The following is a 15736-nucleotide window of genomic DNA, read 5'->3' as shown; positions in this document are numbered from 1 at the left end:
TCTCTCTCTCTGTCTCTCTCTCTCTCTCTGTCTCTCTCTCTCTCTCTGTCTGTCTCTCTCTCTCGACATCCCTGACCATTTTCAGCTCTCTTCATTGGCAGGCTAACGACATGCTGGGTCTCTCTGTCTGTCTCTCTCTTTGTCTGTCTCTTTCTCTGTCTCTCTCTCTCTCTCTCTGTCTCTCTGACTCTGTCTCTTTCTCTCTGTCTCTGTCTCTATCTCTCTCTCTCTGTCTGTCTCTCTCTCTGTCTCTCTCTCTCTGTCTCAACATCCCTGACCATTTTCAGCTCTCTTCAATGGCAGGCTAACGACGTGCTGGGCTAAAATTAGACGCTCTCTGCCTGCCTGTGTTGACATCTTTAGCCTTAAAGGAAAATATGAAAGTAAACTCCACCTGCACCATTTACCATCGCTGCACTGTGGAAAGATTTCTCTTGTTCCGGCTGTCTGGTATTCTGTCTTTTCTCTGTCTCACAAACGTAACCACATTATCACTACCACTGCTACTATTTTCAAAGACACGATACACATGATACACCAATTTACAAGTCCTATCCAGAAAACGACCATTTTGTTGGGTTCATTGCAGCCATGACCACTAACATTTTGGATTTCTTTCATGATTTTAAATAAACTCAAATTCATTATTCAAATGAATGTACTAAATGTTTTTGCAAGGCAAATAAAACTCTAAAATTAGCTGACTACCTAACATAACCCTGCAGTTAGCCACTAAGAGGTTTTTCTACAAGGATTAAAAAATATGGCTACTGAACCTCTATTGTCCCCTACAGGGATTACTAGTTGGCACAGGATTAGGTATGCCAATAATCTTATAATAACTGTAATATTTGTATATATTATATTGGAATAATATAACTTAGACATCTTGCAGTGGTAAACCACAAAATACTAGAAGCTTGCATATTATTAAATTCTAATGACAACTGTTTTACTAAAACCACAAAATGAATATCTAGAAAAAATTGATTATCTGCGGATTTAAGTTGACAATATGCATACTGATACAAGTGACCATATTGCTTTTCCTTGTCAGTGAATCATTTTAAATTATACGTAAATTCTATTGTATCTCATCACCAAAAATTGTTCTTAAAAGAAAATTCAATACAGGTTCTTGTGTTATAAAAACATTTTATTCACATTTGAAATTGCCGCAAAAGTGGAGTTTGTTAGCATTTCACCACAGCTGGTGAAATTTAGAAATGGTAGCACGCGCGCGCGCACGCACACACACACACACACACACACACACACACACACACACACACACACACACAGAGAGAATGAGATGAGTCATAAACCTGTGTCTTCATCTTAGAACACTGCAGCACTGCTATGGGAGCCTTGGGAGTTTTTCCTAATCTAATGCTAAGACTTCAGCAGCAAGGCCCCAGCGTTAAGGGCTCAGAGATTAGACCCTGCCGATAAGGCCTCTTTCTGCCTCTAATACCTCTAATCTCCCCAATCAATCGCAGACTGACTATTAAAAAAGGGGATATTAGTTACAGCTCAGAAATAATTAAAGATACAGTATTACAAAAGTGATACCAAACTGAATGGAGAGTAGTATGAATGGAGAGTAGTATAGATTTTTCTGTATTACTATATAACAAATCTGCTAAAATCACACAGTGGCATGTGGCACATAAAGCAGGTACAGCTTCTGCTTACCATTCCTTTCCCCAAAACAACAAAAACAGCAACAACAACAATTCATTTTTACACAACCATTTTCCAAGCTCTCTTTATCCCTTAGAATTAAACAAGCTGTTTCTGTAAGTGCACCTTTAAGTTGTATTGACTCTGTTCTGCATCTGCAACTGCAGTGGAAGAAGGATGTGTATGCTGCAGGATAGCTGTTAGCCTGGCACAGCTCTCAGTTTGTTTTACAGAAACTATGCAGCTGTGCAAGTTTACATTCCTGGCTAACATTTATATATGGAGTAGGCTGATCGTGCTGAATTAATAAGAGATTTTCACTGAAGGCTTTTCAATTAGACAATTCACAATGCAACTCCATTTGACGTTAACAGGTAAGGTAAAGTACGTAGGCAGTGATGTTTTACTAATATGCTGTAGCCTCTTCTTCAGAACTCTGAGAAGGGCCAGGCTGCTAAAGGCCCGCCCCTGTAAAGCAAATCTTACATTTCATTGGTCAGATTTTATGTCATTTTACTAATAGACTTACATTACAAAACCTTCCAAAGTATCACTAGAAGGGGCGCATAGGTACGTACACAGCAGCAAGACCCTGCAGCAGTTTTGATTAGTTCCACTAAAAACGTGCCCTATAGTATTATGAGTATTTAAAACAGCCTATATGAAAAGTTTATATTTGTTTATTGTACTTCATTTATAAAATATGTTTGTACGATTTTTTTCTGTCCACTTTCTTGTTACCTATTCTATGATGGGTTATAAGGACCTGACTTCACACTTCACTTAATTAATCAAGGCTCTCTACACCTGCATCTATCACTGTTCTGTATTTACATACACACGTGTGTATCTTTAGTTACACTTTCTGGTATCTGGTATATATTTTTTTCTGTTAGGTCAGGGTGTGAAAATCAAACTTTTAATTAGCAAAACATGGTGGAACGAGAAATGGAAAGACGAACTCTCTAAATGATCAAATGAGATGTGATAAATGTGACTTTTCAGTTCTTAGCTGATACTCAGAAGAGATGCTCAGAATACCGGAGAACAAGTCCCAGATTGATGTGCCTGCTGCACACAAAGCTTACACTAAAGTGTGGCCCCAACCACACTGTGACCTTAGGATGACCTGACCTCTCTTGAGGAGTGTGTGTGTGTGTGTGTGTGTGTGTGTGTGTGTGTGTGTGTGTGCGTGCGTGCGGGCATCTGTGGGGGCAAAAGAAAAGAAAGAGTGAGAGCATGTGCTGAGGGAATTGGCAAAATCACAGGTAGGTATCATACTAAAATTTTATTTAATTAAAGTTTTATGATTTATTTATTTGTTATTACTTTATTATTATCATCAGATAAACAGACAAGACAGAAGTAAAATAATAAACCTCTTAACTCAGGTGTTCCAAACAGCATGTGAAAAGTATAAAAAACAGAAGTGGAAAAAAGAATGGAAAAGTTTAGATCAGCAACCACCCTCATCCTTCAACTCCCACCGTCATCCTTCAGTTCCCACCCTCATCCTTCAGTTCCCACCCTCATCCTTCAACTCCCACCCTCATCCTTCAGTTCCCACCCACATCCTTCAACTCCCACCCTCATCCTTCAGTTCCCACCCTCATCCTTCAACTCCCACCCTCATCCTTCAGTTCCCACCCACATCCTTCAACTCCCACCCTCATCCTTCAGTTCCCACCCTCATCCTTCAACTCCCACCCTCATCCTTCAACTCCCACCCTCATCCTTCAGTTCCCACCCTCATCCTTCAACTCCCACCCTCATCCTTCAACTCCCACCCACATCCTTCACCTCCCACCCTCATCCTTCAGCTCCCACCCTCATCTTTCAACTCCCACCCTCATCCTTCAGTTCCCACCCTCATCCTTCAACTCCCACCCACATCCTTCAACTCCCACCCTCATCCTTCAACTCCTACCCTCATCCTTCAGTTCCCACCCTCATTCTTCAACTCCCACCCTCATCCTTCAACTCCTACCCTCATCCTTCAACTCCCACCTTCATCCTTAAACTCCCACCCACATCCTTCAACTCCCACCTTCATCCTTCAACTCCCACCCACATCCTTCAACTCCCACCCACATCCTTTGGTATCCACCCACACTCTTTGGTATCCACCCACATCTTTCAGTTTCGAGTGTCTTTCTCAGATGCCAGTCTCATACCATTCCAAAACTGGTCCTGGGCTATCTCTGAATGATGCTACCCTGATGACAGTGCAGTGGCAGCTTGATGGCACTCTTACTCTACTTCACTAACTAGGGTAGTGTCCCCCAGCAAAAACAGGGCACCATCTGAGCTCCAACCCAGAAGTTGGCCACACTGGCACAAGGGGATAGATATGGTCGAGTTGGACATGCCCAAATTGTGTTGTATGTGCATTAATGAGAGCAAAGAAGGGCCTAATACACACCAAAAAGAGCTCACGAATGAACGTCTGATTCTGGTAGTATACTGCAAGCAAATGAAGACCCAATGGGAATCATTTACTCAGTTAGAACCCTTTAAAAAAAGAGAGGGTGGGGCGCAGTATATTGCAATTTAACCTTGCACCATATTTATAAAATGTACCTGTAATCTAATTACTGTCTTTTTCTGTAGCTATATATAGTTATTGTCTTTTGTATAATGCTTACGCTGTTACATGTATTCTGTGACCACTCAACCCTGCTGAGTAATATAGCAGAGTTGATGAGCAGGTAATGAGAGCCAGGTGTTATTACTCAAGGTGGAACACTGGATGGGATCGCATTGCCAAAGGTGTGGGGTTGATGGGAGCAAAGAATGTTTGGCTGGCTGGCTGGCTGGGATACGTTACAACTGGTCAAAACTGAGCCACATATCTTCCAGATTAATAATTAATTCTACATAATTTAATAGTTAAATAAAGAAATATGTATAATTTAATAGTTAAATAATTTAATAGTTTAATAGTTTTAATAGTTAAATATTTTAATAGTTAAATAAAGAAATAATAATAGGCATAACTGAATCTTGACATTGTAATTTTTTTCCAGGCTGTGTGATCACTGCTATGCCTCCTGGTTCAGTTCAAGGTTAAGAGATAGGATGCCCTTCAAACTCAAGACTAATGTACTGGTTTACCACTGTGCTCTGCACAGCCATCATGTGTCTCTGTATACATGTGCACGCATGCGTGTGCATTTGTGTGCTCGTGCATGCGTGTGTGTAAACTTGCAGATGCGGCAGGGAATTCCAAGTCAATAACATTCTATTTCGAGCTGTGACCTACAGAGAATCTCTTGGTCATGTTTTTAAAGTGGCCCTATTAGCCTTATTCTTATTGTTAGACTTATTCTTATAATGTTATAATTTTATTTTGGGCTCTACCAGAGTAGATACTTCAATATTACTTTTCTCACACTGGGCATCTCGTTTCACCATCTGTCTGAAACGCTCTGTTAAGCCCCATCCCGATGAGACCACTCTGTTCTGATTGGTTTAACGCCAGAATGGTTCCACCCCTACACATTCCATTCCTAGCCTGCAGGCTGCAGACTGTGCTTGTAAATGATGCAAATTACTTGTTAGGTGTATCAATTATAAAAAATTATCCAGCATTCATGACTGAAAACAGTTTAGACTGAAAATTGGCACGCTTTTTTATAGGCAAACTCTTTTGTGTTGTATCTTTTTAGGCATATATATATATATATATATATATATATATATATATATATATATATATATATATATATATATATATATATTTCCATCAAGCACGTTCTGGAATTAAACTCTTCATTAGAAAACTATTTCAAAACATGGGAATAAGCCAGGTTAAATGTTGTACTACAGCCAGCATCACACACAGTGACTTCATTTTTCACCCTCTCTTATCCAGTCCTTTTACATTTACCAAGAGTAACTTACAATTATAACTGAGTAGATCTTGAGCATTTGAGGGTTAAGGGCCTTGCTTAGGGTGCCAACAGCTGGCAGTGGTGGGCTTGAACGAGCAACCTTCAAATTACAAATCAAATACTTTAATCACTGGGCTACCACTACCCATTTATGTATACACTCTATGATTGCAACCATAACATTATGGACTGTAATCATAATTACACCACCACACTGTTCAACATCTAGTGATTGAAAAAACAACAACACTGCCCTATTTCCACACAATTTAGGTAAAATTCCACACAATTTAGGTAAAACTAACAAAGCAATGATACACTAAGATTAGCTGTCAAGTTAGCTGAAAAGTCTGAAATTTAGCTGAGTCCAAGTTAGCTGAAAAGCTGAAAACTGAGCACTGGGTGCATGCCTAGAGCCAACAACTCGTCGTAGCCACGTTGTTTGCTTTAAACATAACCGTGAATTGCCGGTCACACAGTAAAATAGCTTAATTGGAACAGTGAACAGGAGTAAAACTGAATTTCAAACAATTACTTATTTGTGGTTCTACCTTTGGCAGCAAATGCAAAAGCGATTTTCCATCATAGTACAGAAAATATCTTCTCTGCACGGCTACTGAAAGCTCTTTCCAGCTTCAATTACTCACAATGCTTAGTGTAAGGCTGTACCAATCATTGCAGAGGGCGGGCAATATGGAAAGCATTACGAGATTGCGTCATCTTTGCAGAAAATGGCTGAAATTCCAGCGAGTCCTTTCAGGCAGCTAAGAAGGTGATTTTTGGAGGTGAGTTACTCATTCGGGCGTGCACTTTGGGCTTCGTAAGTTTGCAGGCCGTTTACATGCCCAAAAATCTACATAATACAAAATGAAAGAGAAAACCAGAAACACACAATAAGTCCCCTTTAAATGTATGTTTTATAGCCTTTTATTCATTAATTTCAAATTATTTCACATAAACAGATAAGATCTTAAAAAAAAAAAGTTTAATCATGACAATAAATAGTCGCAGGTCAAGTTAATAAAGCTTCTTTATTTGTGTGCATTGTAAGAGGAGTTACGGGGAAATGGGAAGGAGGAGATAGGAAAAAAATCTGAACCCCATCCGACGCTAGTTGTCCCGGTATGAAGGCGATGTGGATCAACAAAATTAGGCACACCCACCCATTTAGTTGCCGTAATATACAGATCTACATCACCAGTCGCCTGGCATGGATCTTTAATATGGTCTCATTTACATGTCGATTTAGATTTTCACTTTGGGCACAGGTGAATTTAGCACAGCGGTAAAATGACATTGGTGCGCTAATTACCGCCATCAAAAGAAAACTATTTGAGTGCAAATGGAATTTAATTTGGGTTCTGATAGCAGTAGGCCTATACTATTTTAGACTCAGAATAAAATAATCTGGAATTTGAGCGCGTTTATTTACTTCTATTATTAGTAGGATTATGCTCAGTTCACTTCAAATGGAATATAATATTCAAAACCTAAATGTTTTCTTACAGTTTAAAGAGAATAAGAATCTTACATATATCCCATAAAGCTTTCACCAAAAATGTGTCATTGTGTGCGTCCGTATGTAGCGTTTTGAGTATAAATATAAAGAAAGGCCCAAACAAACAAACAAAATAGTTCTTCTCCCAGAAGTGGAGCAAAATATCCAACACCATCTTTTCTCCCTCCAACTCGCAGGGTATTGAGACCCAGAGCATTAGCCAATGCTGTGCGCTCAGCACAACGTTTCTCAATCCGGTTTAGCGTCTGTCATAATGAGAGAAATTAGACATGCTCACGAGGCTACACGAGGGCTTCCTTACGACTGGGCGCAATAAGGACTAACAATGGACACCGCTCAGCATTAGCTAAACTTAATGAAAAGTTCCTGCCAGACGCTGAACGCATTCTAACGCTCATGCTTTCTCCTGCTAGTGAGACACCTACATGCCAGTGACAGCCCACGCAGTTGTAAAATGGGCGCCAGTGGCCTTAGTGACATGTGCCTAACGAAATAAAGATTAGGCCTGAGGTTTTTTTTTTTTTTTTAAGTGGCAGGCTCTTCATATAAACACTGACATGATAGAGTATTAAAATGGTACACTGACCTATGGTTTACAGATACCGGAATTAACCGGAATTAAATACCGTGTTATGAATCTGGCCCATAGTCTTTCATACCTCTGAAGAAATTTGGTTCTTCTGAAAGCTGCATTCTAATGTAATAATTCAACCACTTATGGACAAACAAAGAAGACACACGTGTCAAGGACCTCCACGTATGCACACACACACACACACACACACACACACACACACACACACACACACACACACACACACACACTTCACATGAGCAGCAGAAAAGTAGGTGAGATCCTCATATAGTCCAACCAATGAGCTAGAACACTGACTTACCCTTGTTCTTGCCCCCCAAACTCTCTCTCTCTCTATCTATCTATCTATCTATCTATCTATCTATCTATCTATCTATCTATCTATCTATCTATCTATCTATCTATCTATCTATCTATCTATCTATCTCATTCTCTCCATGTCTTTCTATGTTTTTTTCTTTTTCCCTTTCCATAAAACAAAAAAGGAAATTGAGGTAAATGGTTCAGGAGTGTTTCCTTAGGCAGGTGTGTGAGTGTGTGCAAGTGTGAATGCATGTGTGTGCACCATGTATGTGTCTCAGGTGTGCATTGCCCTCACCATAAGTGGCTCATTTATTTATAGCGGCAGTGAATGGAGCATGTGTCAGCACAGGCTCCAGGCTCTGCCGGCGTGCATGCGTGTGTGATTAGGTATGGCACGTTATAACTCTCATCAGCAAAAGCCTTCACTGTGTGTGAGAACATTTTCAGGTCAATGCCGCACTAGAGAACACTGACATTCAATAGTAGAGACATTTATTTTTTAGCCTTTTCACCTCTCAGTGCATTATTCTGTAGAGACATACTGGTTTCTATAGCAAACTGCTATTGATGATGGTGCGTATGACCTGAACTATACTTTAGAGCTTGCGCAGCACACTTGCATGATTCAAAGGTAGTACTCATGTAGTGACTGTGGTTATATGGCTAAAGTAACCTGATCCCACTCTGTTGCTCTGAGCAGCTGGATAAACAAAGGTCTATGAACCCATGAGGTCACAGAACTGCCACATCTTAGGAACTTAAAAAACTTCAACAATGCTGGATTGTGCAATGAAAAAATCGTGAGATTTCATAGAAGAGGCTATGAAAGTTTTGTAAAATGCTCAGAATGCCTCCCCCCTACCTCTAACGACATATAGACAGTTCTTCTGCCATCTAGTGGCTTTGAGGAGAAAAACACAAGGGAGCAAGGGGATGTTAATTGGCAATCTTCAGCTTTAGGTTTTTTTTTTACACTGTGTGTGTGGAAGCAAGGTTTCTGGAGTCACAGAAAGGGAAGTGTTTATTGTGGAGAGAAATATGTTTCCCCTTCTGTGCATAAGTCCCTTCATATTACAAAGGAGAGAGTCTGTCAGTATTGGTCAGTAACACCAGTAAGTATATGAACACACCGTCACCTCTGCAGGTGTTAGTTCACACACACACTCACACACACACACACACACACACACACACACACACACACACACATGCGCGTGCACACTCTCTCTCACACACACACACACACACACACACACAACACACACACACACACACACACACACACACACTCACACACACACACACACACACACACACACACACAATACTTTCCTTTCCTCACCAAGGTGGCAATGTGCTCTCATAGCTGCAACAGTGATGGAAAACTCATTTTACTCTTTTGACTCTAGTATGGTTCCTGAATTTTGCATTAAAGTAACAATAAAATCATCTTAAAACATTTTATATAAAAGTATGATATTTATGTTAGGGATAACACAAAGTTATGTGTATTATGACATTCACAACTTATTCACAGCATATTTTCACTATGGTCATTTGTGTCATTTGGAGGAAATCTTTGGCTTTAAATTCTTTAAATGTAAAAAATGTAAAACATATTTAAATTCTGTTAATTCTGCATTACAATTAATAATAATTATATTCAGTTTTTGAAAAAATCTACCAGGCTATCTTAGTATATTGTTCTCAAATAAATGTAAGTTGCTGTAAGCGTTCTCATGTTCACACATCAACTCTGTAATGGATAGACATATGGCTCTGTGAAAAGAATAGCTTGTAATTAATTATCCTAATAAACACGTTTACAGCATTTAATTAGCCATCGGGTAAGTAAGCAGTTGATTGCAAAAACTAAAATGACAAAAGCTAATTTTTAGGTAGTTATTTTCTTTAAATGAAACAGCCCATATCCAGGCACTTTTAATAAGCTTTAGACAAAATCAAATAAAATATGACAAGATTTTAGAAATAAATATGGTTAAAATTTTCTTAAGATTCCTCTTCAAATTCTAGTGTACAATTGCTCATACATATTAGCAAAATATTCATGTCCTAATCGTTTGTAAATAACAGGTTTGACAGTGCTTGAACCAGGTTGACATTTTTGCAATGAATGAAAATAAAGGAAGTAGTTTTAAACATTTTGAAAAGTATCTCAGTTAAAAAAGTAATTTACATCTTTGGCTGTTATGAAATTCTGAAGCAGCCAACATATTCCAAAGCAAAACAGTTTGCAGTATGTACTCATTCTATTTACATTAAGCAAATGTAACTGTTGATAAAACTCTCAGAAAAGTTTCAAACATTGACTTTGAAAAATAAAAATTTTAATGTATCCAGTAAAAATGAAAAGTGAAAATTTTATAAACATTCACACTTTAACAAATTGAGCCCTTGCAACAACAACAAAAAAACATATCAGACATTTAATCTTTTTATGTAATGAGTTATTTTAGTTTTGATTTTGCATTTTGTACCTTTTCATTAAAAGTACATCAAAATGCAAAATATGCTTTATTTAGACTTACCTTACTTCATCGCTGCGGGCATTTAAAAATAAAACTTGCAATAATGCTTTACATTATTGCGTTTACTTTGTAGAATTTGGAATTTGGAATTTTTTCATTGCAAGGACTGAAATATTTAAAAAGAAGCACATTTCAGAAGATTTGAAAAAGTACTATTCCTTCAAAAACATGAATCATGAGTTTGGTCTTCTACTGATGCCACAGCTATTTGTGACTGAAAGCAGAATTAACTTCCTTCAATAGGATCAATCCTGTTACAAAAAAAGCACTAGGTAACACTAGGTAACACTAGGTAGCACTAGGTAGCACTAGGTAACACTAGGTAACACTAGGTAGCACTAGGTAACACTAGGTAGCACTAGGTAGCACTAGGTAGCACTAGGTAACACTAGGTAGCACTAGGTAGCACTAGGTAGCACTAGGTAACACTAGGTAGCACTAGGTAGCACTAGGTAACACTAGGTAACACTAGGTAACACTAGGTAAGAGTTTATTATTACATGGTTGATGATTACACAGCCATAGCTGTCTAAGTGGTGAAGTACATGGCAAGGCAGTTTGTGTACATGTATAAGTTTTGAATGACATTTTCATTCATAGTTAGGGTTCACACACATTTTATGTTTAATCACAGTAGGGTTGAGCTTGCAATTTATGATTGTTTCCATTGTCAAATGTACAAAAGCATGTCTTTAAAAAGGTGACAGTGTAAGAACTAATATATATATTTCATGTGCTATTCTTCTTCTTAATTAAATTTAATTGATCTCAATGTTACAACTTCTAACTTCCAACTTTTTTCTCAGTTATAACAGGGCTGACATTTGAAGGCATGTGTATAATAATGATTTTTGACCCGATTTGTGCATAAAAATCTGATTAAAATGTAAAATTAAAACTTATATATGTTCATTTTCAATAATGTTCATTTTTTTCTTATTTTAAGATTAAAAATTAAACTTCAATTAAACTCAGGGAAACTTTACTGTCTACTAAAAAGTATATCTAAATGAAATATTTCTGTATTAGCAACTTATGTATATATGTATGACATTTTACAAAAGGTCAGAACAAACAGCTTCTGTCACGGAATGCTCCCCCCTCAACCCTCTACTAGTCTAGTCATGTGGTATGGCCCGCCGCATGCAGAGGGATTCACGTTTGTCTTATTTGTAAGCCCTCCTTGATGGTACACACCTGTATGGGGTTTACTGTTGTGTGCCTGTCTGTATTTAAACCCCTGTTGTTGTGTGCTTCCTGGTTGGTCATTGTTTGTGTAGTCACTCTTAATGTTTATATAGCCTCTGTTAATGTTTTAGCGTCATGTGTATTCATGTTCACCATTAATGTTATGTGTGAGTGCCACCATTGTCGTATATATTGTATGTCAATAAATGTTTGTCAAAGTCGATGGAGTCATGTGCATCCTGCTCCGCGTCTTGTGGCCCTAGGGCCGTCACAGCTTCATGGCATGCATCTATAGGTTACAGTGGCAAGTATTTAGTGTGACACAATAGCAGAAAAAGACATCCTAAATCTCAGAGAAATGCTGATAGAAGCCTGGTAAAATATACCAGAAGACTACTTCAGAAAATGCCAGGACAGTCTCCCCAAAAGAGTCCAAGATGTGCTTAATGCCAAGGGAGGTCACACTAAATGCTGACTTTTATGTAGAAGCCATTTTTCCTGTATGTTCTATTTGTAAAGACCAAGAAATAATTATATATGGTCATTATACTATTGTTAAAACACCAAATCTAATAGTAATAGCAAGCCTCGTCAGGCAAAGCTTCTTCCCAGTTCTGGACTACATTTGCTCCTGCTCATCAGTAAATATAAATGCTTGCTGTATTTCTCCCTTTTATGCATGACAAACATTGTGGCCTGAATGTGTCGGTTTTGTCTGTGAGGCTGCTTTCATCAGCACCTATTAACATTAAAGCAGCTTCAGCTCTTATTAGAAATGACAGCGGTTTGGCTTTACTGGCAAACTCAGCATTTCAGCTCATTCATTTGAATTTTGGAATAAAACAGCTGGTTTAGCCAGGCAGTGTTTTTCTAGTAGAGCAGGGAGAAACAACTTGTGGCTGATGTGTCTGGACCGTGAAGGCAGTAATGATATCATCCCTGTGTCTCAGTGTTTCTGACAGGGAAATATATCAGTTACTGACCCCGCAGCTCAGCAACAGAGAGACAGACAGAGACAGAAACGCCACAAAGAGCTTGGTTACATCTCAGAGAAAGAGAAAGATGGAGAAGTCACAGTGAGATAGAGAGACACACAGGTCACATCTCAGAGAAAGAGAAAGATGGAGAAGTCACAGTGAGATAGAAAGACACACAGGTCACATCTCAGAGAAAGAGAAAGATGGAGAAGTCACAGTGAGATAGAGAGACACACAGGTCACATCTCAGAGAAAGAGAAAGATGGAGAAGTCACAGTGAGATAGAAAGACACACAGGTCACATCTCAGAGAAAGAGAGAGGGGGGGGGGGGGGAGAGAGAGTCCTACATCAAGGTACAATGTATCACTATAATATATTGTCACTAAACTACCCCAGTAAAACACAGAACTAGACAGTAAAATCATACAGTTCATTCTGGATTTGTGGCTTTCTTACCCCCTCACCTGCACGAGCTGGTGTGGTGTGCTCTCTGCCTCCCTCTTCATTTCTCTGCACACCTGGAGGAGAACAGCACACGCCACTCTCACATCCAGCAATGATTAACTCTGACCTTGCCCCATGTCTGACCCAGGGACAGCACCGCAGGCCATGGTCACATGCCCCGCACAGGTCACATAGGGAATCTTCATTAAAAGCATGGCATCTGAATATTAAGGGGTAGACTGTGTTTGTTTTAAATGATCAAGGAGTGTAGTGTAAATGGCAAAGGCCAATGAATGGAGATGAGAGAGAGACCTTGCAGTTTTGTTTATAGAAGTGCACATAGTGAACCTCTTCCTTGCTATTTATCAGGTATTTTGTTAAACAGAGTGGGAAAGGAACACCTGACACTACAACATCTCTCTCTCTCTCTCTCTCTCTCTCTCTCTCTCTCTCTCTCTCTCTCTCTCTCTCTCTCTCTCTCTCTCTCTCTCTCTCTCTCTCTCTCTCTCTCTCTCTCTCTCTCTCTCTGTGTGTGTGTGTGTGTGTGTACTTGCTACCATTTCTAAAGAAGAGACCCAAATATCTGACTCTTCACCTACTACTACTGCTGACTGAAATACAAAGTAAAAAAGATCATCATCAATGTTAAAACAAGACCCTGTGTCCCAGCCTGGAAAAGACAGTATAGTCTAATACACTATTCTAGATTACATCTAGACAACTGTATCAAGCATTGCAATTACAGAATATCTTAAAGGAATGGTTTGGCACAAAATCAAATTTCCATTTACCCCAAATGTGGTTGATACGCCAAAACATCTGGTTATCCCAAGATGGCTATGTGAAGATTTGAGCAGGTAAGGTTTTAGGTGAGGTAGGCTTCCATTACCCGGTAAGCTCCATTACTCTCATAGCTCCAGTATAGCCCTGAAGAAGCAAGTGTTGTACACCAAATATGCATTGGCTGACTGACTACATTTAGGTCAGTGGAAATTGTGTAGATTCTTTGGCAACAAATAGTTGGAGAGAGCATATAGTGATTTATTTCAAGTGTGAATTGGTTGTGATATAAGTGATATAAGGTCATCCATGGTGGTCCAAAATAAATATTCATATTTTATAGCTTAAGGCAGGACAATCTTTAAGAGGAAAGTCACTGTAAAATGCTGGGACAGGAAGATTCATTTGTAAACATCACACACGGAAGAGAAAACATAACTGGCCAGAGGATATCTAAAAAGATCAGCTTTACCAAAATGATTGTGTTTTTAAAGGTTTCATACTGGAGCCATTATATGTAATTATCTCTGCTTATCTGATTTTAGAGAACACATGATGTAGCTCTAACAATATTATCAGCTCAGCAGTTCAGTTACTAGTACATAGGCAATGTGGTAAAAGGAATACCTTTTACCTTACCTTATCTTCTTATTCAGTAAAATCTATATCGCACATTAATAAATGATTTAGTAAATATTCATTATGACATGATTATTTAGTAAACAGATAAGTAAATACTCATTACTTGGTAAATATTCAATATGACGTGTTTGAGGTCGGATATGAGACTATCACAAATGCATCATTGGCTGAAATAATGTTATGAACATATTATTATAATTCTGTTGTCATTGGTGCAGGGTTAATTTCAGCTTTGGGGGTGGGGGGTGGCACTGCTCACACCCCCAACCTAACACATCATATGAGTAGTGTGAGCAGGACATATTTGGGGGGACACGCCCCAAATTACACTTACAGTTTACCCATTACAACTGGAACTTCAGACACAATAACTAAAGTCAGATGTACCAAATTCCTAAACTAAGTGTGCAAATATGAATGCGCATCTACTAATTTCTTTGCTCAGAACAATTTGAAATAGATGCATGCCACATTGCTACACAAAGCTGTCCATGTTAGGGGCAAAATTCGGAAATCCAATTTGCTTGAGTTCATTTGGACAACACTTCTTTCAGTCATTTACCATTTAGTCACATCTTCACATATGCAAACACTAAATAACTTTAACCGCTGTTAGTCCCTCCCAGCTTCCGTGTTCCACGTTTTCCCTGTCTTAAGTATTTTACTTTCATTCCGTAGTTCCATTTTCTTCGCCCTTGTTTGATTGCTCACACCTGTCCCTCATTTCTAATCTTGTTAAGTTCATCTATTTAAACCCTGTCTAGAGCCCTGTGTGCTTGCTGTTCATTGCATGTTTATTTGAATGACTGTGTTTCCTTGAGTCTGTGCATTCATGTTTATTTGACGGTTGCCTTTGTGTTAGGTTCAGTGTTTGGTGTAATGTCTGGATGTTTGAAAGACTGACTGTTTCAAAGCCTTCGTTTGTTAACCTGTTTTTTTATCCTAGCCTTCGTGTTTCATAGCCTCTGTTATATCCTGCTTCCCCTGTTTGCCTTCGTGTGTTTGATTGTTCGTAATGTATCCCCGTAATCTCCGTGTTGGCTCTGTGACCCTGGACTGCTACAAGGACTCTTATTTTAGATTTGCCCGTAATAAATCTCATGCTTCTCCGCACATGCGTCCGCCTCCTTACCGTTCACCGTTACAGTTGCATCTTGAGACA

The sequence above is a fragment of the Electrophorus electricus genome, chromosome 8, assembly GCF_041902795.1.
Source record: "Electrophorus electricus isolate QZ-2024a chromosome 8, ASM4190279v1, whole genome shotgun sequence".
Lineage (NCBI taxonomy): Eukaryota > Metazoa > Chordata > Actinopteri > Gymnotiformes > Gymnotidae > Electrophorus > Electrophorus electricus.
Note: the sequence above shows the minus strand (reverse complement) of the source record.